General features: G+C 39.4%; 1 long non-coding RNA gene across 1 annotated transcript in view; it reads left to right on the top strand.

Annotated features, from left to right (window-relative positions):
• The first annotated feature begins 1,934 nt into the window (after positions 1–1,934).
• LOC146314105 (uncharacterized) overlaps positions 1,935–27,596 on the top strand; it is a 106,861-nt gene continuing 81,199 nt past the window's right edge. The window contains exon 1 of the long non-coding RNA XR_014771936.1: positions 1,935–2,023. This is a non-coding gene — a long non-coding RNA (uncharacterized LOC146314105). The remainder of the gene's footprint in view (positions 2,024–27,596) is intronic.

Below are 27,596 nucleotides of genomic sequence, written 5' to 3'. Positions count from 1 at the left end.
ATTACTATTACAACAAAAACAAACAAACAAAAAACTTAATAAACATACTTTTATAGAACATTTTGCTGAAGAATTTAAATGAAATTCTTTGATCAGACATCTGTCAAATCAGACATTATTAGAGCCAGTGTTTATCAGCTAATATTTACCAATACTGATATAGACTATAATACTGTGATAGGTTAATATCAGTCAATACAGGGTAAATATGACTATTGTAAGATAAAACTGTGCAAGTCACTTTGAATTAAGACAGTTTAAAAAGGTGTTTTAGTTTGGGATGAGTTATGGACCTTTTAATGTTTATTCATTTTATAATAAATGATGTTATTATTATTGCTTGTTGATTAACTGGCCCCTGGCCTCCTGTCACTTTGCAAAAGTGGCCCTCAGGCAAAACAAGTTGAGTGTCCCTGGTTTACAGAATATTAAGACGCCTCTTCCTTTATAATGAGAGGTAAAAGTCAAGAAATGGTGTCTCAACGCCGGCTGGTGAAGAAAAAGCAAAGGCAGTCTTCCGAAAAGTTAAAATATATCCAGAACCAGCTGATCAATAAACTCCTTCCACAGTGAGTTGGCGAAAGGCAGGTCTTCATTTTCCCATTTATGCCATTTGTTGTCTTCTTTCACAGACTTTTGAGGTTTGATTTTCTGTTTCAGAGTGATTTGATAAGAACCACTATTTCCTACCGTAAGGCAACCCTTGATTTGTGAAAATCGTGCAAGATTTGTGCGTTTGTTTCTCCATTGTGCACTTTGTACGAGGCAATTTAGTTTTAAATGTGAGAACGCAATATTTAAATAAATATGGTGGCTTTAAGTAAAAAAAAACAAAAAACAGTCAGTTAGGGTTCTGGAAAAATCGTTAAAAATGATCACTGTCGCGAGACCTTTCGTGGATCTGGGGTTCTCTTATTGGGTAAACTTTCATGTTTTGACTTTGGTTTGCATTAGCAGGAAATCCCGAAGTGGCGTTTTTGTGTTACCTTATGAATTACATGAAACTGGACTGATCTAGTTTTGTGTTCCTAAATATGACTGTGTGGTTTGTTTAAATAGGGTAAATGATTTATGAAATAGGCCCTTTGGTCCCATGAACTTGAAGTCAAACTGGCATCTAGAGTTCACTGTGACAGTGTCTGAGATTTTGCTTTTAAAAAATTTATTTGAGATATTTTAGGTTTTACTCTGTGTGGAAAAAAACTGAACCCAGTGACTGAAACCTGGCCAGAGATCTCTGATTAAATTTGCTGGGGTGGTGATTTACTCTTTGAGGTTAAAAACTAAACTGAACCACTAAAACTTTCCCACACATCCTAATTTGATTTGTTTCAGTAAAGAGGGTTTACTCAGGTCAGAGTTTGAGATGCTGAGTTCTTTTTACTGTTTAATGCTGAAGCCCTGAAAAGAGTTTTTCTGTTGAACTCTGAAGGTTTCAGAGAATATTTATTTTGGACTTGGACCTGAAAATGACTTTCTCTCTGGTTAAATGTGTTTTTTTGCCCCATCTATACACTGAATTATACTTAACTGACTTGTGCTGCATTGTCACCCTGAATATTTGCTGTGATTATTTGTCATAAACCCAGTTTTCATAAAAAATGAACCACCAGACTAACAGCATCCATGTGGGGAATGACCTTTAAAATCTCAAGCAGCTGATTAACTATCAGATGAACTCTGGCTGGCACCATTAAAAACAATGATGAAATATTCTGCTGATCAGTTCATCATAGTGATTTTGCAAAATGTTGAGCAGGGGTGGAAGTAATGAATGACAGCTACTCAAACTACCATGATCTAAACTTCTTTTGATAGATTAGGCCTCAATCAACAGAGTTTTTCCCACAGTTTGAAATGCAGTTACCCACATCCATCTTTTCAGACGTGTTTTCTACTATTATTCCAGTCCTGACCGACACTTTCTGTTCTTTCAGATGATCTGTGCTGCAGACTGTCATCCGGCTCAGTTCATCACTCCAGAATCTTTTGGGCCTCTTCTGTTTTTCACCAACAGTCACAGGTAGGTTATTTTTAATGCTATGAAACACAGGGTCATGAGACATCTCTGATGATAATTACTATTATTGTGGTTGCCATTATTTTCAAACCCTTAGTTGCATTCTGTGTATAGTCGATCCTTATTTCTTAATTTAGGTTGTTTTGTTCTATTTGCATTTCGATCTGGTCAGAACAGCCTTAAGACCATTGTAATGCAATATTGCGAAGATCTTGACATATCATCAAATGGCACTGCCATGACGGCACGTGTGGGCTGGGCGTCACCGCTAATGATGTGTATAGTGCCACCTCCTTGATTAAGTTAAATCTACGGCAATGCATCATGGCCTATAAGGTCGTCAAAAGTCTGTAGTGTCACTGTCCTCTGAGAAACGTGTATCTCTAAAAAGTCAGAAAACTGCCTTTTTTCTGCTTTGTTGATTAAAAAGTTCAGTATTTGCCTCTAGGATGTAGTGAAGAAGCATAAAGTAGGATAAAATGGAACTCAAGTAAAATATAAAATAAGTACAGTACTTAATGTAAATGTGCTTGGTTAAAGGAAATTAGTGGATTGACATTCGCTGATGATTGATTAAATATGGAATTTAAAATCAGTTTACTGAATAATTACCAGGCAGCAGACCCAAAGCTCAATGTTATGTTTTAGTAATTTCTACATTTATATATTTTAAAATGTCTTATTTTTTTAAATGCCAGTATTCACTTATCTTAAGTTTCTACACAAAAATATTATATTCAATATTACTATCTATTTAGATCTACTTATTAAACTGTTTTAAAGGAGGAGGGACCGTAGTGGAAGCACTGGGCTGTGATTGTGTGGCAAATTCTTAGCGTGGCTCTCCGGTCAGTTTTGCTCAGGGCACCATGGAGGTCATCTCTTTGAATTTGGCATTAACATTAAATATTAACTGCAAATGCTATTTTGGGTTAGATCTGTGATGTGGTCAATGTGAATAGTGCTTATTAAGGTTAAAATTTATTATGCCATTATTAACACTTACATAGTCTTATTAACACATATTAATTTAATAAGCATCTTATAAGGGCCTTATTACTATTAACTGATGCTTATTACAAGCACCTTAACAAAGTGTTACCAATTAATGAGAACTGTGTTGGTGCCAAACCAATCAGAAGTTTTTATCTGGCTGTAAGATAATAGATTTCTGAAAACAAAAGGCCATGTTTTGTTTTATTTTTGTGAATGTATGTAGTCATTGGTATATTAGTAGTCACTAGAGGCTCACACTTCTTTCCCCGGTCGAATCACCAGTTTTTTTTTTTTCCATCACTGTCCTGTAATTTTTTTATGATGATCACCCAAATGTTTTTCCCAGACACCTTGTCAGATCTCTATTAGCGAGCAGTGGCAGTAACTCCTGCTTGATGGACAGTAGAAGTAGTGTATGAAGCCCACAGGGAAGAATGGGTCTTTCTGTCTAAGAGATGCCATGTCTACTTTTGTATCCTGCCAGTGCTACCAGTTCCATGTTAACATTTAAATTGCTACCTCGCTGCAGGCCCAGAGATGAACAGAAATGTCATTGTGTGATGACAAACAAACAATGCCTCTACCCTATCTTGATTCCTCTCTTTATTGGACAAAAAAAGCAGAAAGGTCCATTTGCATTTTAGAGAAACGTGGGCTAGAAAACCCCGGGCGCACACAAAGAACTGCCGGTGTGACGCTTGGAAATGTGACATCGTGCCACAAATAAAAGTCAATCCCTCAAAGGCTACACGCTTTTTCGCTCTTGCTCTCTGTGAACAGTCCCTCGCACGCACACACAAGCCCAGCGGCCATTCGTTGTTTAAGCAGCATGTACCCATCAAATCCTACCTCCCCTCCCATCCCCGCAACCTCTCTCTCCGAGCGTATATCACAGGGCTGACAGACAGCGCTGGGGCCGAATGGCTCCCTCAGCTGTGGAGGTCTGCTGTAGTGAGTAATACTGATCTGTGTGCCATCAGCCACTGTAGGCTTTGCTCACAAACGCTACCTCGTAGAAACCAGTTTCACTTCAAAGGTCGAGGAGCAATTTATTTTCTAGCATTTGTAACACCAAAGGTAGCGCATTATTGAGTCGACTGACCCAATGGTACACATCTGTGAAACTCTTTCACATAACACAGCAAGATTTGTTTTTCTAGGTTTAAATCTAAAACCTGACAGCAGACATGGAAGCTGCTGTGGCTGAGTGTTGTACTTTAAATTGCCTTCACAGAGCCTCTTGGCTATATCTAAACAAAACAAGCAAACTCACTATTACATTAAGGTAATGTAAGTAATGGGCCCCATGTAGCAACATTCTCTTAAACTTCTTCCACATTTTCTCTTAATTTTCTGTTGATAAAAATATTTTAAAAATGGCAAAACATTTTTGATGCTGTAAATACTGTCAGCTGAGGGATGCCAGGAAGTTTGCAGAGTTAAAAATAAAACTAACAGAGTGAACTCAGTAGAGTGCAGATCCCTGCCCAGCAGTAGATGAAGCACCTACTGCAATGGCACCACAACTGCATTAACATGATCTCACATATGCTGCCCTGAGCTGAAACAAGGTCTCAAACTGAAATAACTGTTGATCATTTACGGCCTCTAGCGGCCAGTTAAGAAGAGAGAAGTCGGCTGTCAATGATCGTAAAACAGAGGAGTCAAAAAATAGAATTAGTGCCTTGCAGTTGTATGTCTCCACCAACCAGTCCAGGTACAGTTTACATCCGTGTCTGGCCAGAATCATATAATGTATGTAGTGAAGACTTTGAAGGAATTTAATATGGATAATATTCCAGTGAATAATTTCCAGTGAGAAACATGCCGTCTTTACTTAGAGACTATTTTTACATAAGAGTACAGAGAACTGATAGAGAGCTGAACATTATGATGTCACAGTGAAGTTGACCTTTTGGATATAAAATGTTATTATCTCATCATCTATTAGATATTTGTGTTGTGTATGAAATCTTGAGTTAAGACCAAAAATTTGTTGTTGTTTTTTTGCCTGCCAAAATTTTAGCAGTTCTATCTTAAGTCCAAGTTCTCATTTGTGAGAAGTCTGAAGAAATTACTTCAAGGCATTCAGAAGATATCATGTTCACAAGAATGGGATGAAAACAAAATGCCTGTGGCCACAGCTCTCGATGGCCGTGGAGGCTTAATGAAAGCTTTCTCAAGATTTTTTCAAAAAGCTTTAATTACAGAGTTCCTTCAGCATAAATGTGCACAAACAATTGGCTGACTGGTCTAGTTGTACTCAAGATTAGCTGCACAAAAGCTCCAGGTCTGTTGATCACACACACGCACATGCAAGCAACTGCATGATCCCTGATAATATATTTGATTTGATCAAATCTAAACCCCTAAAATATTAAATTGACAAACTGACAAAAAGCAGCACATTTGTGAAGCAGGAAATAGTGTGGGAAGACTTGCAAAATATAATGCCTTTAAAATTCCCTTGGTGTGTAAACCTACTTGGCCAATTATTTTAACAGAAATATTTTATTATAATCATAATAATAAATAATGGATATTAGAAATAATTATAATAAATATTTTAAGTCTATGTTTCCTTGCAATGGACAAACAATTTGCGGACTTCTTTTCCTACCTTGGTAAGAATGCTCTCGATCTTTCCTAAAATTTTCTCTCACCTAGGAGGAGAGCAAAACACTGGTAAATTCCAGAAATCAGTAAGAACGAATTGTGGCTACGAACAAAAACAAGAGAAAATGGCTTCCTGCCTGAAGCTCATTGTCTCATATAACTTAATTTGAGGTAACTAGCATTTAAGGTCTATAACGCCTTCAAGCCTCTTACTTTGTGATTCAATTTCACAAAGCAACCCAGATCAGAAGTATAACTGCGAGGCATATGGAGGAAAGCTAATCCAGGAATGTTTATTAGCTTAGCAATTGCACCTTTACGAGCTCTCAACAGCACACGCGACTGTTGCAGCCACCGCGCTCCACCCAGGCCTCGTCCTAAACGAGCTGTGTCTGAATTGCAGCGATTCATTTAGCGTACCGGGGAAGATAATGTTTAATCTGTAAAAGAAAAGTGTTAATCTGTTATTTATGTTGATGACTGGCAGTCCCAGCTGGATCTGCTTTGCTATTCATAGAGTTGAGACCGAGTCTCCTCGCCCCAGCCTGTTCCACGGGCCATTAAGGGCGTGATTTACATGCACAAACCATTGCCCTGCTCAGATGCAGAGCGTGTGTGTGTGTGCATGTGTGTGCGTGCATGTTGATGTGTCAGAGAGAGACGGGTTATGTGCATGACCTAGAAGCTTTGTTTGTGTGTGGTGGTGAGATGGCTTTCAGCACAGAGGTTTATGTTTTCTTCACACAAAGCTTCATCATTTTCTCTCATCACCTGAACCTCTGGTATTCAGCTCCGTTGTAGATCCATTACTTTTATTGTGAAAAATATGAAAGCTAACTATATTCACACTATGATATAGTGCTACAGGAATTTAAAATAACAGATGACTTCCTATAGTTCGGTAGGATGCTATATCTCAAGACCTTGCACTGTAAGCAGAAGTTTCTCTATAATAATCTAAAAAGAGAGTCACCTCTATTGAATCTATTGAACAAAATCAGCTTACCTCTGCAAGAAATTTTATTTTTCAATGTTTCCCCCTAGAGCCAACCTACACTTTTGCAAATAAAACCCAGTAACATGCAACCTACAGCATCACCAGACTAAATTATCTTGGGAAGGTTCAAACATATACATAGGTCATATATGGTTTGCCGTCATACATGAGAATGATGCAATCTTTTTCCTGCTTGACTTGGGGATTTTCTTCCCCCCTGAGGCATGATGGAAGATTTACAGATATTTCACCAGGACCTGAGTTAGTAAGAATATCTTGCATGGAAATTCATGGAAAGGCAGCCTGAACATTTACAGGGTAAATTGCATGTGAGAAAAAAAAAAAAAAAGCTCAGAAGCTAACTCTCATTCTCTCTGATGCTGGCTGCTCTTTCAACATGACAAAAAGACCAGTGGGTGTCCAAGAGAAACAGATTTTTTTTATTATTTACACCTACAGTTAAGCACAGGAACACAATAATCAATTCACACAAATCATGCATTCACTTTTATTATGCCTCAGCAGCCTGGGATTAACTTGTTTTCTTCTGTTTTCAGAAACTCAATTCTCTCTGTCAGTTGTTAGTAGAGCAGAAAAAAGCTTAATATAAAGCATTTTTCTCACCACATTTCCAGGTTTCCTCATGCATATTTTATAATTAGACGGTCATGTCCAGTGCATTTCCATTGTGGTCAGTGTGATCAAGATAAGAGACATGCACTTGAAGATTAAGATAATGTCATGAAGATAGAAGCGTGGCTTCTGTGAACGTCTGAGTAGCATTAGGTAGCTAGTCTAGGTAGCATTACCAGCTAGACGACACATTTTGTCCACTGAAAGGGCACCCTAGAGGACACTTTTATCACATTTTGTCCATTAGAAGGGCACCTTAGGAGGCAGTTCATATTTTCTCCACTGAAAGGACACCTCAGGAGGTACATTATCATGCTTTGTCCATTGGAAAGGCACCCTAGGGGGCAGCTCACAGAGCACCCTGCACGGTACTTTATTGCATTGCCTTGGATGTTCGGCCACCCCTAATCATGTTTTATCTACCATAGGGGCATCCAAGAGGGTGCTTCTGAGGCGTGCTTTCGAACATTATCAGTGTAGAGTGGGCAATTGTCCCCTGAGTCCACCAGTTTGGCAGCTAGCTGAAAAGCATAGTGCTTATTTCTGCACTGAGGGCCACTTATCAGTGTTTCAGTTCAACCAGGGAGCAGTTCTACATCGCTCCACACAACATGCACACACACATACAAGTCACTCAAACCAAAAAAAGACAATCACTGCTCTGCATGTACACAGATATGACTCGCACATTATACTGAACATGTGGTTTGGAAAAGGCAATCTTTCACGCAGAAAAACAGAAGAGTGAAATGAATTACTTTTTAATTTATTTTACCAACTGAGTGGTGTTGGGGTAGGGCCGGTGAGAAAAGTAATTACCTTTTTTTTCACCAGCCGATTGAAGGTTTGAGTAAGCATAAAGGTTTATAGGTATTTGACACTCTGCTCTAACATTATATTGAAGTAACAGTATTATTTATTGACATTCAGATATATTCTTGGCTTCCCTTTTACTAAATTTTGCTGTATATAAATAAACCCAAACAAACAGCATTGTTGACTTAAGAGCCAGATACACTGTGTATTGAGCTTAATGAATAGTAACAATGAACTGCACTGTGTATGTGCTAAATGTTGTAGTGTTCTCATTACCTGGGCGTTCATGAGAACACTAATCTGAGTGTGGAAAAAACCTGGCTGCCCTTGTCAAGTTCAATAAACCTACTGTATGTTGATTAATCACCTTAAATTACAATGCTACAACTGTACACTGAACCACACACTCACACAGACATATATACACACACATCCATTAAGTGGTGTGTCGGATATCCAGCCGTGAAATCAACCGCTGAATATGGAGTGCTTCCGTTCGGGGAAAGGGAGATCCATTGATCGCTGTCTCCCGACATAAAAGAGAGTATTGATGCCATACCCCACAAGGATTGGTGTTAGACGCTCAGACGGAGAGGAATCGCACACCGCGGAGGAATCTGACCCTGGTGACCCCCCTGACAGACTTTTTCCTCCATTGGAGAGCGTTGATCTCTCTTGTGTCAAACTTCATGGTACACTTTGAGTGCCCTGGACAGGTCATCACTCGGTTCTTCCCCGAAGTCCACAGTTAACAAGAGGAAGATGTTACAGTAAATTTGTTAATATTTTTTTCCAACAAGGGTGAAACTCTCTCCATGCACAGTAGACCACAACATCTTATGTTCATGACACTTTTGCCCCCCCCCGCTTTCATTCCCACCACTAAGGCTGGGTTCCACCAACAAAGATTCATTTTTAAACCTGATTGTATCATGGTTTCACTTTAATTTATTAATGACTTCATGTTGTTCTTAACTTTTACCTTAAATTAAGATTCATTTTAAACCTGCCTTTAACCCTAACCATACTCATCAGTTTTGTTTTTTTATTGTAAACCTAGATTACAATTCTGTTGCACCAAAACTTTAAGCTCAGTGATCCAGTAACTTTAAACTTGAGGAGGTTTAACTTTTAAAATGGATGGACGGAGCAAAAAGAGTTCTCAGGCCAGCCATCATGAGCAGGGCAACAAGGTTCACCAGCTTTTTAGCCAGCAATCAATCAATATAATGTTTTGTTAAATCTTAAGCTAGTTGGCAAACAATGTAATGTTTTGTAATGTAATGTTTTGTAAGCTTTTTCCATTAGCTAGTTAGCAAACAGTGTGATGTTTTGTTAACCTTTTTAGCTAGCTAGCAAAAAATACATTGTTTTTATTAATGTGTTAGCTAACTAGCAAACAATATAACACTTTTTAAAAAGTTTTTTGGCTAGGTAGCAAACAATAGGACTTTTTTGCTAGCTAGCAAACAATATAGCTTAGTGTTTGTAAAAAAAAAAAAAAATAGCTAGCTAGCAAACAATCCAACATTATTGGGTTTTTTTTCTAGTTAGCTATCAATACAGAGTTTTGCTAAGAAATACAGAGCAACTGAAAGTTAACAGTTTTCCCCCTATTTTATTCTTACCAAGTCCCACCAACATACAAATCTGATTTTTATTTATTTCTTTATTTGCATTATGGTAAGCAAACATCTTCATATTAATTAAACTGTATTTAATTTGGTTGACATCACTAAACCTGGATTTACTAAACTGAGATTAGTTTTTAATTGTGCAACAAAGCAAAACCAGGTCTAAATAGAGATTAAACTAATCTTTTTGTTGGTGCAACCCAGTCTAAAACACTGTGCTTTCTCAGTACTCCACTGCTCTCTCTCTCTCTGCTCAGGGACAAGGCCACGAAACCTGAACCGAGTGAACCAAGTTAGTGATAATGAGGAGTATAATAATGGCCATGCTACACTCTGACCCTTAGCTCCTTATTCAAATTCAGTATGATGATGGGATTGAATTTCTTCCAGCCTGGCCCCTGCAAATGAGTGAATACCCATGGTCATTAACACAGCCTCATCCAGTGGAGACCCAGAAGAAAAATGACCTATTTGAGTCAAAAGTAATAACTTCAAAAGCACTCCAGTATCAAATTATTATGCTATAAAATCAAAATATTTAATCCACAGGACACCATCACTGACAAACTGCAGAAGTCTTTGAGAAAAAACACACATTTTCTTGTTCTAACTGGTGAATCCAAATCTATATTTAATACACCTGCGATGTGGGCTTCACTTCATATAAACTGAATTTATTAGCATGGCGTCAGAAAAAAATGACTTGCTAAATATTGTGCCCACAAGCAAAGGATGTGACTCGGTTTTCATGTTACACGTCCCCAGTGGAACATTGGCTTATAAAGTGCTCCGCCATAAAATGTCTGCTGTTCTGCTGCTCTGGCAGCCTCCAGGCAAAAACTGTAGAGGCAGGTAGTTTGATCTCCTCAGACATTCAGTTTTTTTCAATGTAAGACAGGAAAACTTTTCTGCAAATATGACGTTTGAATGAGGCGTATAAACACAAACAATGTACATCATGAGTCTGCAACCCTTGGGGGATCCTCAGAGCGACTACTGGGAGTGGGGGGGGCATCAAAATTATTCTTTTAAGTTCTAAGGTTTTTCTTTTTTTCTTCAAAAATTAGAATACGTCAGAAAATACATCTTACCATATAAAACAACGACATTTTCACTTTGCACAAACCCAACAGCGTGTCTTGGATCATTTTTGAGGAAGACTTGCTTTTTACATTTTTGATTTGAAACCATATTCCACCGATTAAATGAGTCCTTCACAAAATGGAATAAGCTCAGTACACCTGAAGTATCCAAAGAGCACCGGTGTGTGATCATCACAGGCTCCATGGTCTTCATAACTACATAACCAGTTGTTTCTGTCTTTGTTTTACTGGTTTTTGTCTGTATTGCATTTGCAAGTGAAATATTCTCCTGAACAGCGTGTCCAGTCTTCAATTACCACCACAACACATGTTGTATAAAATACTCTGACAGCTTCAGGCAGACAAGCTGTGATAACAGGAGAACTACTGTCATTTCTCAAACACTTTATTCATCGTCAACAGCACAGTATTTTTTGACAATTTACAACATACAGGCGTCTGCTGCAAACAGTCAAAAGCGCTTGTGTTACTTCCCATGGAGTGGGTGCTAGATAGCTGTCTGTCTGCCTTCCTGCCTGTGTGAACACACATCAAAGCCTCCTGTCAAAAACTTCTGATGGAGTTGGAACAGTGACATATTTCAGAGCTATAATCAGTCACAATATGACAGAGAAATTACCACCTTCCCTCAAGAGCAATCAGTCAGTTCCAGCGCCAATCAGCTCATCTGACGCTCACACAAATAGACAAGTCACACACACACACACACACACACAAAAAAAACTCTACTCTGATGGAACACAACAGTTTTTGGTGTTTAGAGCTCTGGGGAAAAAACGGAGGAAGATTTGCACCCACGAGACACCCAGTCCTTCAGCAAAACATCTGTGCTGGTCTTATCTAAATACATATTTGATTCTCAAAAACAGTGCACACACTCCTCGGCATCATCATTAACTTCTCCAATTTGTATCCATATGATTTGGTGAATAACTAAAACAATTGCAGCCACATGGTCGACAGTTTGTCTTCACTGTAAAAAAAAAACAAAAAAAAACAACTTTCTGTTCTAATTACAGAACGTTGGTGTGTGAGCAAGTTGAGATATTTTTGTAATGATTCAAAACAAATACACTAAATAAACTAAACAAAGTTTTGCCAGCTCATGATCTTATGTTGACATAATTTACTTTTTTTTTAAATTGAGTTGTTGCTCTCATTTGAATTTATAAAATTTTAAGAATTTAGTCTACCTTCCATCATGGTTCACAGTTTCTTCAAACAAAAAAAGGGTGAATCTCAGGAAAGTATTAACCCTCAACCTTCTAGTATGCTGATTATGTTTCTTTAGATATTTAATTTAACGAGCTGATTGAACGCTGTACAGTACATTCATTCAACTCATTATTTCAAGTTAAAAGATTTAAAGTTAGACAAACTCATGTTTAAAAGTTTTTAAGTGTTCTCAAAATAAATGCTAGAAATTTTAAAGTTTAATTAACTTGAATTAATAAAATGTGTATACTTACATTAAGTATTAAGAAAAAAATGTTGCTTGATTCCACTATTTTCCTGCAGGATTTTTTTTACAGTGTCACTGTGTGCAGCTGGCAGGCGCTCCTTGTCAGAATTAAATGATCATGTTTCAGTCTGATGGTCTAACCAAGCTCTGCAGTGCAACCAAGATGCCCGGAGTGACTAGGCTCCATTTGAGCAAAGAGATAAGACGGCCTCCTACTGGTGTGCCATCGCTGGGGGAGCGCAGCAGGGGTCGGAGAGGTTGAAGAGTGGAGGTGTAGGGGATGGATAGAGGAGGAGGGGAGGAGTGTGTGTGTGTGTGTGTGTGTGTGTGTGTATGTCTGAGGGGGAGGAATGTTTTCTGTTGCTTCCTATGTAATCTGACCAAAGCAAAGAGAGTGAGGAGGGTGAGGCGAGGTGAGTAGTTGTAAAGCGAATGTGTCACACTGGCAAGCCCCTGGGAGGACCCTGTAAACACTGCTCAGTCACAGCTCTGATTACAGAGGGAGGGAGGAGGAGGAGGGATACAGGAGGAGGGATGGAAACACTGGGAGGAGGAGGAGGAGGAGGAGGAGGAGGAGGAGGAGGAGGGTGTGACAACAAGGGAGATGGAGGGATGGAAAGAAAAGGACAGGAAAGGACATGGAAAGGAGAAGAGGGAGGGGACACTCTTCCAAATGAAAGTGCTAACTAGAACCATAAATGCATATAGGGTTCTTCATCTTGTCCCCAGGAGAACCCATTTTGTTTCAGGAAGTTCTATCTAGAATTCAACAGAAAGGGTTGTATCTAGAACCATCCGTGAGAGGTTCTGCAGAGAATCCTATTATGGTGTAATGGTTCCACCCAGGGATACAGGAGGAGGGACCCTCTTTGGGGGTTCTATCCAGAGCTGTTCCACCTTCTAAGGGTGATAACTAGAGCCCACCCAGGGTGTTCTACCAAGGCCCATTTTGTATTTCAGATGTTTAATCTGGAACCCATCAAAGGGGTTCTGCTGATAACATTTTAGATCTGAAGACCTTATCCTCAACACACCCAGTGGGTTCTATCAAGAACCCATTTGAATTACAAGGGTTTTATCTAAGAGCCACCCAGGAGGTTCTACCAAGATCCTTTTTGGTATTCCAAAGGTTTTATCTAGAACACACTCAGGGTGGTGTACTGAGAACCTTTTGTATATTATATTATAGGGTTCAATAGGGTTTTAGCACAAATCCACCCAGGAGGTTCTACTGAGAACTCTTTTATGGTCCAGAGAACCCTTGACAAAACAGTTCTTTAGAGACGCTCTTTGCAAGATACTCAGGAAGTGTAATAAGTTACTTTTTGCTAATTGCTCCTTTAAAATGTAATGATATTACTTATTACTTTAAATCAAAAGTAATTTGGTACATCACTTGTTATATTACTTTATTACTTTTGTCCCCTGTTAGCAGCCTTTTCGCATCCTAAAGTTGAACTGATGATCCGTTGAACTGTTAACACCCAGAAAGCTTTTGTTGTCAGCTGTTCAGATGTCGGCTGTGGTGGAAACAAAGTCGACCTCTCTGAGTGTGGCCTTCAAATTAGATTCCATCACCACAGATTCTCTCTGGAGGAGCCGAACAAAGTCAAAACAACAATAATACTTCAACCTGTAGAAAGTCTGCTTTTCTTCCTCTCCTTCCTGCCCTGACCTGCTGCATGTACAAGTCATAGGGTAGCCTACCTAGCTCAAAAAGTAACTCAGTAACTCAGTATGATTACTGTTTTGGAAATGGTAATAATAATATTACACACTGTTCATGAAGAACCCTTTTGGAACCTTTATTTCTAAGAGTACAGAGTGGCTAAGTGGAAGGAAAATGATCGAGATGGAGGAAGAAACGGACTAACAAACTAGACGTGGTGGGAAAAAAACAAACGGCGTGAGAGAATGAAAAATCAAAACCTTTTCTCAGTCTCGTTTAGCCAGGATTGTTTGGGTTTTTTCCCACAGATTTTCACTTCTATAGGAAAACATCCAGTCAACAAACCTTGTGCTGCAGTGTATAACTCAATCAGAAAGTCAAGACATGGATTTGCCTAGAGTCAATACTGCAGCTACACTGAACTCAATTCCATTTGCATCGCGTCAACGCCGGCCTGCGTGCTCCCCTCTGTGCTATTGATCATGTAGCCTTTGCAACATGAGCGTTTTGAATGGCGGAGGAGAAACGTTTGATATCATTTTCATTTGAGCAGTGACACCTAATTATGCGGCACGGGCAGGAACACTGTCAAAAAAAAGCAGGAAATTACCCTTGCTTTCTGCACCAGCGTTAATCAGTCTTCTTTGATACCTAGCTATGAAATTGGAAATGCTAATTATTTTTCATATTATAGATTATTACAGCCGCTGATAAGCACAAAGAATGAGCATCGAGAATGAGAATCAACCAATAAAGGGAGGGGAAACAAATTGGGCCAATCATCAGACGCACACTCAGCATGTCGGAGTTAAGCCAAAGAGACACGGCGAGAGGGAGATTGAGACTGAGTAATGAGAGTCAGTGTTCGTCTGTCTTTGGGCTCAAGGTTGTTGCTGGTCCTGATAGCCATCTGCATTCAGTGACGTGGCCCAGATGGATTAGTTTAATATTGAATTAGAGCTGTCTTTTTAGAATGCCTCTCCATGTTCACAGTTAGCTTGTATAATGTCTCATGTCATTCATCTGGAGTGAACAGCCTTCAACTCGGCTTCTCCCAGGCAAAAAGAAAAAAAAAACTCTAGGTGTGAGTGGAGTAAGATTGTGCTCCTTTCTTTTCTTTTTGATCACCATAATGCACTGGATTATGGGAATTCAACACTGAAATGAAATCATTTAATGACAATTGTGTGTGCGTGTGTGATATATGACAGTTAACTTTAGGGAAAACAAACAAGAAAACAGTAAATTAAGGCAGAGAGAAGCTAAACCTGAAACTACAGAGATTCAGAGAGATTCAGTTAGAAGCTACAAAGGCACTTTTAAAAATGCTTTACTCTGTGTTCTCCGGCACACAGGAGTTCGGTCTTGCAACACATGCTTGTTCCAGGGTGGGCAAGATGATGGTGATGGTCCACGACTCGGCACAGCTCAGCATGTTATAAGTGGTAATGGGCATGCAAATCAGCGCGGCACAGTTTGACTGGCTGTAACCAATGGAAAATCCCCAATGGTCGTTTTCCCCACCTAGTGCGTCTCATGATCGACTTTGACAAATTTCACAAAAGAGGGCTCGGAGAATTCAGCCATCATTAAAATTAGCATAAAATCCATCTCCATTTCTCTTTATTAGAAATGAGGTTAAATCCAGCACATCCTCAAACCAACAGAACATGTCACTGACTCTCAAAAGACATGTGACGGCTGGAAAGTACCAGCTGGAGTCTTATGGACCCACTTCATTTCATGACATATATCCCCTGAGATCTTTTTCCTGAAGTAGTTTTGGTGCCTAAACCCACCAGTTTCAAAGGTTGTATCATATAGTAGGTGTGGCCTATAACTACTGTGAGTCCAGAGATAGACCTACTCGCTATGATAGGTGCAATGAACCTTAAGCATGTCACGCCACAACCAAAAGAAACCCCATGAAATGCACCCATACTGCTTGTCTGGTGCAATCCAAGTGTCCTAACGCCCCGACATGCCGTTCACTTGTGCACAAACACTGTCATACCACACATACCCAGTTCAGACGGTGTGCATGCCCATGGCTCCAAGCTAAGGATCTATGGTGAAGTCAACTTAGCATGTCAGGGCTTTAGAAGACTTGGGTTACACCAGATTAGCAGTATGGAGATTCTGCAACGCTGTTTTCCTGCAAAACTCCAACAGTCTTTTGTGGACTAAAAAACTAAACCCAAGTCAGCATGAGGATGAGAAGATAATGACTGAATTTTAATTTCTGGGTGAACTGTCCCTTTAAAACTTGACTTGACTCACAAAGCCCAGTCTCCAAATCCTCTGTTAGAGTCATCCATCTGCCTCAAGCACTTTATTATGTAGAGTTGGTCTTTATACTTCTCCAGTCATAATCACTATGGACACTAAACACTGTGCCTTACAATAAACATAAACATGCATGCTAATAAGATGCTTGTAAAATCTCGGCATAATTTAAATGTTGCAGACTGAATTGTCACTTTCAAGTTTAGGCTGCACAATATATGCCAGTTTGAAAAATGTTTCACAGTTCACATTTAATTGCATCATTATTATGGCAATGATAGGCCTTGTGGTGCATTGAGCATTATTTGTCAGTGGACTTCTTGCAAGTGTAAAACATGGAAATTAGGGTTTTACATTAAAATTTTATTACTGACATATATCATGACCACAGAGAAGAAGAAATGCATTTCCATTTTATATTGGCACTGCTGGGTGTCCATACAACTTGTCCTTTCTTTTCTTGATTTTGTGTATTTCAAATTTTATTTACATGCAGTAAAAGCCGCTAGTTGTCTCGTCCCATGTGTTTTCATTATGTACTTAACTATGTTTATGTATCTGTGCTTTGACACCCTGTTCTTGAATAAAACGTCATGCCAATAAAGCTCCAATAAACTGAATTGAAGTGAGACAGAAGGTTAGAGAGCACTACCAGAATTCTCAATTGGCCTCAGTCGTCTCTCTTTGTAAGTAAACAGACTGCCACGCATCTGTCAAACAAAAGAACAAGTGTGAAGAACCAAAATAGATGGTGTAAAAATAAAACTGAGGATTGAAGGAGTTAGAGAGGGCACCACTGATGGGCATCAACACTTTGCATACAGACAAAACAGTCTGTCTCTAAAATTTATTGTCAGATTTGTTTTACTAGCGTGATCTTACTTAAGTTATTCGTTATTAAGTTATTTGACCACAGTATAATTAGAATATACATTTAAAACCATCAGCAAAATACCTAAGTTACAGCACAGCCATGTAAACTATCAAACATCTTTATACAAGGTTTCCACGAGTACTTAAACACTCTCAAAAACTCCAGTCCAATAATCTGAATTGTAGGTCTTAAAGTGTCTTACAATATGACTTTCACAGGTCTTGATTGGATTATGACCTTAGCATTGTTTTGGTTTTGGTTTTTTTAATTTATTTAGGTATTCACTTCTCATTTTTCAGCCACAAAATGAAACCAACATGGAATCACTAGTGCAAACTGTGCATCCTGCTCAGAATGTATTGCAGCACACCACACAACAAATTAAACTCTTCAGGAAGAAATCCTTCTATCCATAAATATAGAATTTCTGCAGCGGCAGTCCCCGGACTTGACTTGGTGGAGTCGTCAGTTCTGATAAAAAAGTTGTCAGATGTAAGATTTTTTTTTTTTTTTGATTCACTGTTGTTCTTTTTTTTTTAGCTAAATCACTATTTCTGTCCCTGTTGTCTTAGCATAATGAGCTAAGTTAACTTTAGCTCAGTAGGGTGGAGAGTCATGTCAAACCATGCTTCAAAAATCTGTAAATTAAGATTATTTAAATTAAGTTCTAAGAGGTATCTGAGAGGTTGTACAGAGAATCCTTCTATGGTGTAATGGTTCCACCCAGAACCGTCTCTGGAGGTTCTATCCAGAACCTTTCCATCTTCCAAGAGTTTCATTGAACCCACCCAGGGGGCACAACCAAAAGCCCTTTTATATTCCTAGGGTTTCGTGTAGAACCCACCCAGGGGGGTTTAAATATATATATTTACAAGGGTTTTACCTGTAACCCTCTTTTTGAAGAATCAAATTGAATTCTACATCATTAACAACCTGTGTTACAGTCTGCATTGTTTAAATTGAGAAAACATCTCCAAACATCCATGCTTTCAACAATTCTTGATGAACTCTTTTTTCAAAAAAGTCATGCTGAGTAGCCATTCAGGAAGAACCCATTTGGAATCTTTATTTGTGAGACTGACGTGACACTACAGTGTTTTTCTTTCATGGCCTTCACACTTTTTTTTGCCAGAATGAAATAGGTCTTAACAAGGTCTTAAAAAACTTCAATTTGTTGAAACCTGAAGGAACATTGTTATAGATGGACTAAGAATAGTAGAAACTAAAGCATTTTATCCAAGCTGTGTTAGGTAATAACAAAATATTGGCCATTGCGGCAGATTTATGCAGCCCGAAAAAGGAGCTGCATCATGGCCCAAATAAGTCAGCCATTGAAAAATGGCTTGATGCAGACGACAGATGTTTGAGGAAAAATACTAAGAAATTTATTAAATCATAACATGAACAACCTCTGTCTACATTTGCAGGCACTCCCCTCACAGGCGTCACACTTCAACCCTAACCACACACACACACCTTTTCCATTTCCTTCATTGCCCCTACCCTGAGCTGACTCCCCCAGACTGACAGTGTGGATGATTCCTCCTGTCAGGCTGCCTTAAGTGGGCACTGTCACACCATAGCTGCCTCTGTCTCCCTCCACCACCGCAGCAGCAGCAGCAGCAGCAGCAGCAGCATTCCCCCTGTCTGATTCTGCCCTCACCTTCTCTGTGGGCTGCTCTCTCCCCAAACTTTCTCCTCCTCCTCCTCCTCCTGCCCTCTCTTACATCTTCAGCCATCCATCCTGCGGACTCATTTGGTCTCAAATCACTGCCTAACTTTTTCCTTCAACCCTCCAACACAAAATCTCCCCCTCTCCGTGTGGGCGGAGGAGATGGAAATGGGAGTATAATAATTGGCTTTCGGGGGAAGCTCGTGCTCTGATGGATGATCTGCAGGGGTAGCTGTTGTGCATGCGCTGGTTTTGCCAAGTCAGCAGTGGCCTCAGGTCGGTGTTATGGTGTCCTGAACTCCAGCTGACAATCAGTGGCTTTAATAGTTTTAACATTAACACTGATCCATAGAAGAACAAGGATCCATAGCTCTCTGCAGGGATGCTTTAGCACAGAATTTGGGTTTACACACGGCAAATGTCAGAGTGGGGTCTGGAAATAGCTGACGTGGAACAAGCAAGTGCTCCTGCTGCATCGAACTGTGACAGCCTGAGGGCAAACATGCCTAAAACATTTCGTTAATGTTCCATTTGCCAGTAATTGTCATAATCCTCATTAAGGTCACAATGTGTAGAATTTTCATATGATGAAAGCAGCTTGCAAACTACAATTTAAATTGGCCCAGCTCACAATTGCAGGCTCAAACATCATTAACTGGTTAGCATGGTAAAATGTTAATTGTTTTCATCTGAGATGTTGAATGGTGAATGAGTTAAAGCTGAAGCACTGAAAGTGTTTGAAGAGTCTTTTGAAATGTGCAAGTCGGAATGTAAAAGCCAAAAGCAGTTGAACTGTCGTTTAATGAGTAAGAGATGAAGAAAAATCAGACAACTCCACTCAGTTGGGTCCTCAGGTTGGATCCACGTTGGTTAGAGGATAGTGCTTTGCATTACTGCCTTACAAATCCAGAAAATTTAAAATGCTACCATTTAAATTTGGATTTAAAGTTGTGGCTTTTCCACTTGACTTCAGAGTTTTCTTAGACACAGCATCTAGCTGCCAGTAGAGGAAATGTGTCAAAAAGTTCTTAACCAATTGAGTAATTCAACATGGTTGCTGCTATTCCTAATTCAGTGTTGGTATGTAGGTATTGTATTTGGACAATTTTGAAAATTACCTGAGTCTTGACCAAGGTTTCATTCCTTAGCTGCTGGCCAGTAAGTTTTCAGGTCTTAGAAGCCTTGGATGACTATGACAACTCTGTACAAAATCTATTCTACATTTGTGAAATGCTGTTTTTGTGTATACTGTATGTAAAACTTTCTCTTTTCTATGATACCATAAAGCAGCTGCACATTTTAGGATATTGTCCCTCAAATGAACTTAATTAAAGGCTGTTTTTTGCCAGATGTAGTGATATTTGCCTCCATTCATGCATTCCCATCATCTGGGTGCACTAACCTTAGTGGTCACTTCTCTCAGTTCATGTTTGGTTCAAAATATTAGATTATGAGATTGTGTCACATTATAGTTATAATCCTCCAAGATTTCAGTTCTGGTTAATTTAGAAACACCTGTGGTTACTAGTGATAACGCTAAGAATGTTTTAAAAGTCTGGTGTGTAAGATTTACAAGGTTTTATTGGCAGAATGTGGCAGAACTGGAGTATAATTTTCATAAACATGTCTTCATCAGTGTATAATCACAAGAAAATAAGAATTATTGTATATTCAGCACCCTAGACTAAGTTTAATGTATTTACAGAGGGTGCAGCTCCTCTACCTTGGAGGCTGCCATGTTGTACCACCATGTTTCTACAGAAGCCCACAGCGGACAAACTAAACATGGGCGAAATATACGGCCTTTTGCATTTAGCGGCGTTTTCGTGGCCACCGTGCATTGTTCTTCATGTTTGCAAGGGGGGGAGACACAAGGTGTTTTCAGTCTGGATCAAATCCAGCAGTGGTCCTTTAATAACAAAAGTCCCAGAGTACATATGAAAGGACATGTTAACTAACTTTCCTCTCCAAAGTGTGCACAAATTGCCTACAATGTGTGCATGCACTGGCTGTTCTGATGAATGGCATACACTGACACTGACAATACAAACCACTATAAAAAATCATGCAACTAATGAATGTTGACACATTTAATGGCCATAACAGGATGTCTGCCAACCATAAATCTGAAATGTTTATGTTGAAGACACACTTACACACCCTCCCTCTTACTCCATCTATCAAACACTGTTACTTAAGGACATTTTCTAAACATTTTCCTTTGGCCTTGAATCGATTTTAGTGCTTCATTGCAAACATTTCTAAAACAATCACTTCTTTGATGGCTTGTATGTCGAGACAGGCAAATATTGTGCAATAAAAGAATGATGGACAGATATAAAGAAATTAGAGCAAGAGACAAGGGGAGAGAGCGGAGGAGCAGAGAAGACGGCGGATGGGACAAATTGGTTTGCAGCGGCGGAGATGCCTGCAATCATAATGGGGAAGACAGACAGCCGGATAGATGTGTGTGGGAAAAACCACAGCTAGCACTCTAACCGGATTCTGATCCCTTACTGGAAATGTTTGTGAGAACCTGAGCGTTTGTGGCTGCCTGGTACAGAAGTGGTGGTGCTCATTTTTTTATCTCAGAAGCTGGGAACACACTCAAACCAACCAAGAAAGAGAGAGAATCTTCACATATCTCATTTTGTCCTGAGTCGACAGCAATCATGACACCCTTATAGCTCAGTTTTTCACTAGGTTTTACTACTATGGCAGATTGACACTAGTAAACTAAATGACTTTCTATACATTTTCATTTCAATTCAATGTAGTGCAAGAGTTACAGACTACTGCAGCACTATATGGCCTTAATATCCACTTTCATTTCACTTGTAAGGAGGACAGAAAAGAGGATCCATGGCTATTCATCCTTATCACAGCCGTTTTTGTCAATTTGTCATATTATCGATTGGACAGGGAAGCCGAGGCTCTGCTGCATCCGAGCAGAGGTGAAAGAGGAATAGAGATGGTACCTCTGGAGTTTGACTGTCACACCAGATAGCTCAGGACTACACTGTTGTGTGTGTGTGTGTATCTGATATTTATGGGAGAGCACTTTTGTGGTTAGCCCTCTGATACAGTACATGCACTGTATGAGGAGAGATGGATGAGGCACACAGAACAATATAGCCTCTGACCCGGACACTAATGGATCTGCCCCAGACTTCATTCACATGGGGCTCATGCACATACAGTACACACAGCAATGCATGACGCTCAGACAGTGACAATATTTATACAGCATTAAAAGGATAAATGCTGTTCTGGTAACACTTTATTTGAAGGGATGTGCATAAGACTGTCATTACACTGTCATAACCAGGTCACGGCACTTGTCATGATCATGAAGGAGCATTTATGAATATTTATGACCATCATTTATGTCAGTTTTAATGCAAAATCTACATTGTTTGTCTTTGTTTTGACAGCTTATCATTAACCAAACAAACATCTTTGTCATGGCAACTTGACATGGCTGATGTTAAAACCAACCACATATGACAGTGTAATGTAATGTTACAACATAAAGCTAAACACTTTCTTTAAGTTTGATTGTGTTAAGTTGTCATAACAAAGAAATGTCAAGCAAAGTCAACTTTGCATGAATGACACTTAATAACAGTCATAAACATTCATAAAGACTCGTTCATGTTCATGATAGGTGTCATGACATGGTTATGACATATGCACATTCCTTCAAATGAAGTGTTCCTGTTTTTCTTATATGTGTATAATGGAAAAGTCATGAGAATGATGAGTTTGTATGTTTGTTTGTTTGCATGTTATTCCAATTGGTTAAACACTACAAAATGTGAACAGTACTGAAATGAAAGAAGTTGTCAAGTTGTTTTCTCCTTTTGTACTTGTACACTAAAGACTTTTTTTTCCCAAACATTGTTTTTCTTCCACTTCACAGCACCTTGAAACATATGCCTTGCTGTTCACATAACCCAGAGTTGTTGGCTCAGTGCATGTTTTCCCACACCCTTTTGTGTGTATGTATTTACAGGCATTCGCAGGGAGACTATGTTTGCCATTATTAAATATTAAAAGTGGGAGTGTTTGCTCTGTCTGATAGACCAGCTACTGCTAATGGCACTGTGCGAGTGTGTGTGTGTGTGTGTGTGCATGTGTGTGTGTTAGTTGTGAGACGAGGCACTCTATGGCAGGGGCTGCTTCTCAGCTTCTCGACGGAGGGAAACACAGCGCTCTCAGTATTTCAGCGAGGGTGGCTTACCCCTGAATTATCTCCGTCTTGCCTCTGCGTGTAGGCTGTCTCAGCTCCTCAGCCATCTGTCTTTCTACTCAGGTCTTTCTTAAGATTCACTGCCTGCACTGAGGCATCACTTGGAGGGTTTACTGAATGAATTCCCGGAGGTTTTAGGGAGGTATGATTGAATATGAATTTCAGTTTGGACTCAGTTATCTGTATGCCCAACGGTATGTTGTGTCTATGCCTATATTCTGCACTGTTCTGCGAAGAACAAACCAGACAAAAGCGATTTCTCACTAGATGGGCTGCTTTAAAGTCCATTTTTTTTCACTCGACAGAGTGGCCCGCTATATGTTTAAAGCTGCACTATTCAATGCTTTCATGTAAGCGGTGGGACAAGTGACTTTGTGTTATATGAAAGGTGTCACTCATAGCGACAAACCTCCTGAAAATCATCACCCACCTCTGCAGTTCCAAGCATCTCTCTGAAGTTTTAGTAACTTCCAGCTCATTGTTTTCTTCAGCCCACAACTTTACTGTTTTAGTTCAGTTTAACTGCTTGCATTAACTGGTATCTGCAGGAAGAAGAGTTCCCATGAAACAAATATTGAAGTGCTTATTGTTTTTAGTGCCAGCCTGGGACCAAAATAGCCTCCAAGACCATTGGTCACAACAGGGAATACAGTACCAAGGTGGTTCTCATTGGCTTCTGGCACCCTGGGGCTGATTCATGACTAACCAAGTTAACAGCGGTACGTGGCTTGCTTAGTTACTTTGGCAACAAGTAAAGTTAACCAGGAAATGCTGTGAACAACCTTAGTACTGTAATCCCTGTCTGTTTGAGAGGCTGTGATTGTTCACTGGGAGGCTGCTGAGTCTGCTAATGGCGGCAGTCACTGTTAGCTACTTTAGCAACGAGTAAGCTCTCCATCAGGAAACCCAGTAATTAAATAACCAAGAGTTGAAGCTGAGCAGCCAGAGGAAATCAGAGGGGGAAACAGAAAATATTTTCTGCATAAAATATGATCCAGTTTCATTAGATGCAGATTAGATGCAAATTTAGTGTAGGCCACGAGGGAAGGATGAGTCATCATCATTCTCCAAGAAAAGACAAACTCTTTACAAAATGACTTTTTTGTCATTGTTGGGCCAGATAATAGCATCTGGATGATGTATAGAGCAGTATGATTGTGATAATGTGATAAAACGATAATGTGATAAAAAAAAAATTGAACACTTACTGATATTGAGTTCATGGAAACTTTAAGCAACAAAGCTGTAATAAACACATTCTAATGCGGAGCATTTAGCAGCCAAAGAGCCAGATCTTTTATTGAGGAGGTGGTGGAAACCAAAACACAGCTAAAAGGAGAGTGAATATTGGACTAAATAGTGTGTTAATGTGTTTGTCACAGTAACTACAAGGTGATAATTTGTCAGCAGCACATTTGGTAGTACATTTGTTCCTAAACTATTGAAAAGGGTGTTTGTTTTTCATGTGCATCCTTCATAGGGATCGTACTCCCATCTGTCACACTTGCAACCCCACTTCAGGAATTTAGTACATCGTACTCATCTTCCATATTTAAAAAAGATCAAAAAAGAGACCTTTATTCTGGAGACTTTTTTTTCCAGCAGGCACATTCTTTCATTAATTCAGTCCTGCAGTTGCATATAAAGGACTCAAAAAATAAGGTCTCCTTGTCAAATACATCACATGGTTTCCAGTGCCACCCTTGAACAAACCGTGGGCTCAGGTGGTCCTGCACACACGTACCCAAAGCGGGTAAGATCGTTAACAGCAGTGGGAGCTCAGCGGCGCCTGCTGCCATTGTCTGCTGTGAAGGTTGCTGATGAATTGAATTGATGACAGGAGTTATGATGAGGACAGTGAGTGTTAGCCTAGTGACAAATGTGAAAATGCAAGGCACACATATCTGGACGTAATATATGCTTGGCCATTGTGGTTTGGAATATTAGTGCAAGACCCACAGCTCAGCGAGTGGGCATTTTTGCTGGGTAGTGAAATGAGTATGGCTGATGAAAACTCCCCTGTCTTGTTAGGACATACAGTTGGTGCCTTTTTACTGTTTCTCTCCCTGTTTCTTTCTACCTCATGTAACCATACACCCATTTTTGCTCTTTTTTCAATCTTTCATTCTAGTTCTTTTTCAATCAATGTCTCACTCTATTTGCATCAGTCTGTTTCACATATCACCACGGAGGGAAAGCTATTAAAGATTTATTATGAATTAAATCACAACCATGCAGAGCAGTATGGGTATTTCCAAAAAATTTAAATTATTGTTTCAATAATAACGTCAACCCTGGTTTGTCATGTCTGAGGCGCAAGCAGCGAGGATCCAAAGTACATTCATATACAGATATGCACACAATCACTCTGTATTCATGACTTTATTTGTTATGTATGGCAGCAAATGTATTTTGGCTCTTTCATATCTTGAAACTATGTAGCACCAGACTCTGAGAACTTGGAGATAGCGTGCATTCATCTAGAGGGATGTTTCTGTCAAACCACATGGAAGAGTTAGCAGATGGAAGGACTGCTCATGCTCAACAAGGGACAGACAAGAGGCACAATCCAGTGGTGACATTTAGCTGAGGAGCACTGCCCTTTAACGAAAGTCAATTTAACATGAACACACAAAGGTCAGTGTGTTTAGGCCAGCCCTCATGATGAGCTATAAACGGCGGCACGTTGGTGACACACTGACATCACCAACAAGCTCTAGTTGTAAATCATTTGCTCTCTCACACCTTTCACTTACAGCAGACGTCCTGACTGATGTTTTTTACCTGCAACAGTGAAATAAATGTCCTTTCATGTCATAATGAAAAGGGAAAATATTTAAAACGCTTGAACAATAAATGCAAGAATGTTTTTGATGTATTTCACAAGCCTGATACTTTGAAGAATTGATTTTATTTTGAAAAAAGTTGTGAGAATGTGTAAATCATTTCGCAACAGAATGCTGCACTTTATTTCTTTTCCTTCTTTGTTATGGCTTCTTTTCAGTCCCTCCTTACATTATGCTGAAGGAAAACATTCTTTTTCAAAGAGAAATGATACAAATTTCAGAAGCAAGATGCCATCAAAAACCTATTTCAACTTAAACTGGCTGTTTTAAGGATGTGTGCCCAAATTATAACCCGGCAGTCTCATTGTGGTTTGTGACATCTTGGTGGTGATGGATCGTCATGTTGGAACGGCGGCTCTGAGGCTACTGTCATGACTCACTATCTTGGAGTCAAGGTGCCGGAAAGTCTTGAATTTCATAATGTTGCCATTGTGGGGTTTCCTGCTGTATGGATACTTCTGTAACAGATCATTATCTTGCATAAATTGTCGGCGATGATTAGTGCTACATACTCAGTTGCATGTCTTAATGTGTGGATCTGAACTGTAGCCTCATTACAGAAGATTTCCCAACAGTTTGTCAACTTAAATTTTAAAGATAGGATTTGTCCTATCTTCCTATTACGGAAACAATTCCTAAATTTATGATTGTTTCCTATCCTATCTCACACCTCTTATCTTAACTCCAGAAATCCTTTACTGTGACTGTGTGCAGAATACACAAGACTGCTCGTATCCTTGTTGATGATCTCACTTTACTTGTTATAACATAGCTTGCTATAATGGATAAGACATTTTAGGTCAATGATGTTAAAGACATATCTGCATTATAGGGCTGTAATCGAAAGAAAACTTTTCAATCAATCAGTTGGTCCACAGGGGAAAAATGCACATTATCTCTGGATTAAATAAATCAGCAAGAGTGCACTCAGTTCACTCTACCTGCTAGCCTAAACAGGTTCTAATTTAAATTTCACAGTGTTGCTAAGCTAATGAATAATGCAGTTTGACCACTTATTTCTCCCACATACAGTAGCTGGTTATGTCTATAAAGTAAATATAGTATTACATACAGCAGCATCACACAGGCACACACGCTGGTGACAGCAGCTCACACTGCAGTATAAACTCTCACAAAAAATCAACATGAGCAAACGGTTACTGCCATCCTCTGCTGCTTTATTATTTAGTTAGCGTCAGTGAGGCTTGACGTTCACAGTTTCTTTTGACTGTCCCTCAATATTACAACATAAGCACAACATTGCCCCAGCCTGTGGGAATGACTAGATTAGCCATGCAACATGCTAGCGCCAAGTTCAACGGGATTACCTGCAAAATAAACACTAAAACAACATGAAACAGTGAACAACTACAGTTTTTGACTGACATTCGTTGATAAAGCAGTCTGGCAGTCTGGCGAGGTAAAATCCACAAACATCTTTAAAAGTAAACTTTTTGTCCTCTCAGCTCTTCTGTTCTCTGAGGCTGAGGCTGAATTAGTTTGGAGCAGAGTAAATGTTCAGTAAATAACCTTAGCCTTTCTCTAAAAAATAAAATACATCAGATCGGCATACGTCCCCCAAAAATAGTGGATGAAGAAGGGCTTCTCTCTTTATCAAAGTAAGACCAGCCGATGTCTGACAATGAGATTTTTTTCAGACAAGAGCATATTGACCAACCAACCAACCAACCAACCAACCAACCACTGGCAAAGGCCCTTA

The sequence above is a fragment of the Lutjanus erythropterus genome, chromosome 15, assembly GCF_056507025.1.
Source record: "Lutjanus erythropterus isolate fLutEry1 chromosome 15, fLutEry1.hap2, whole genome shotgun sequence".
Taxonomy (NCBI): Eukaryota; Metazoa; Chordata; class Actinopteri; order Lutjaniformes; family Lutjanidae; genus Lutjanus; species Lutjanus erythropterus.
Note: the sequence above shows the minus strand (reverse complement) of the source record. Positions and strands in the feature narration are given on the sequence as shown.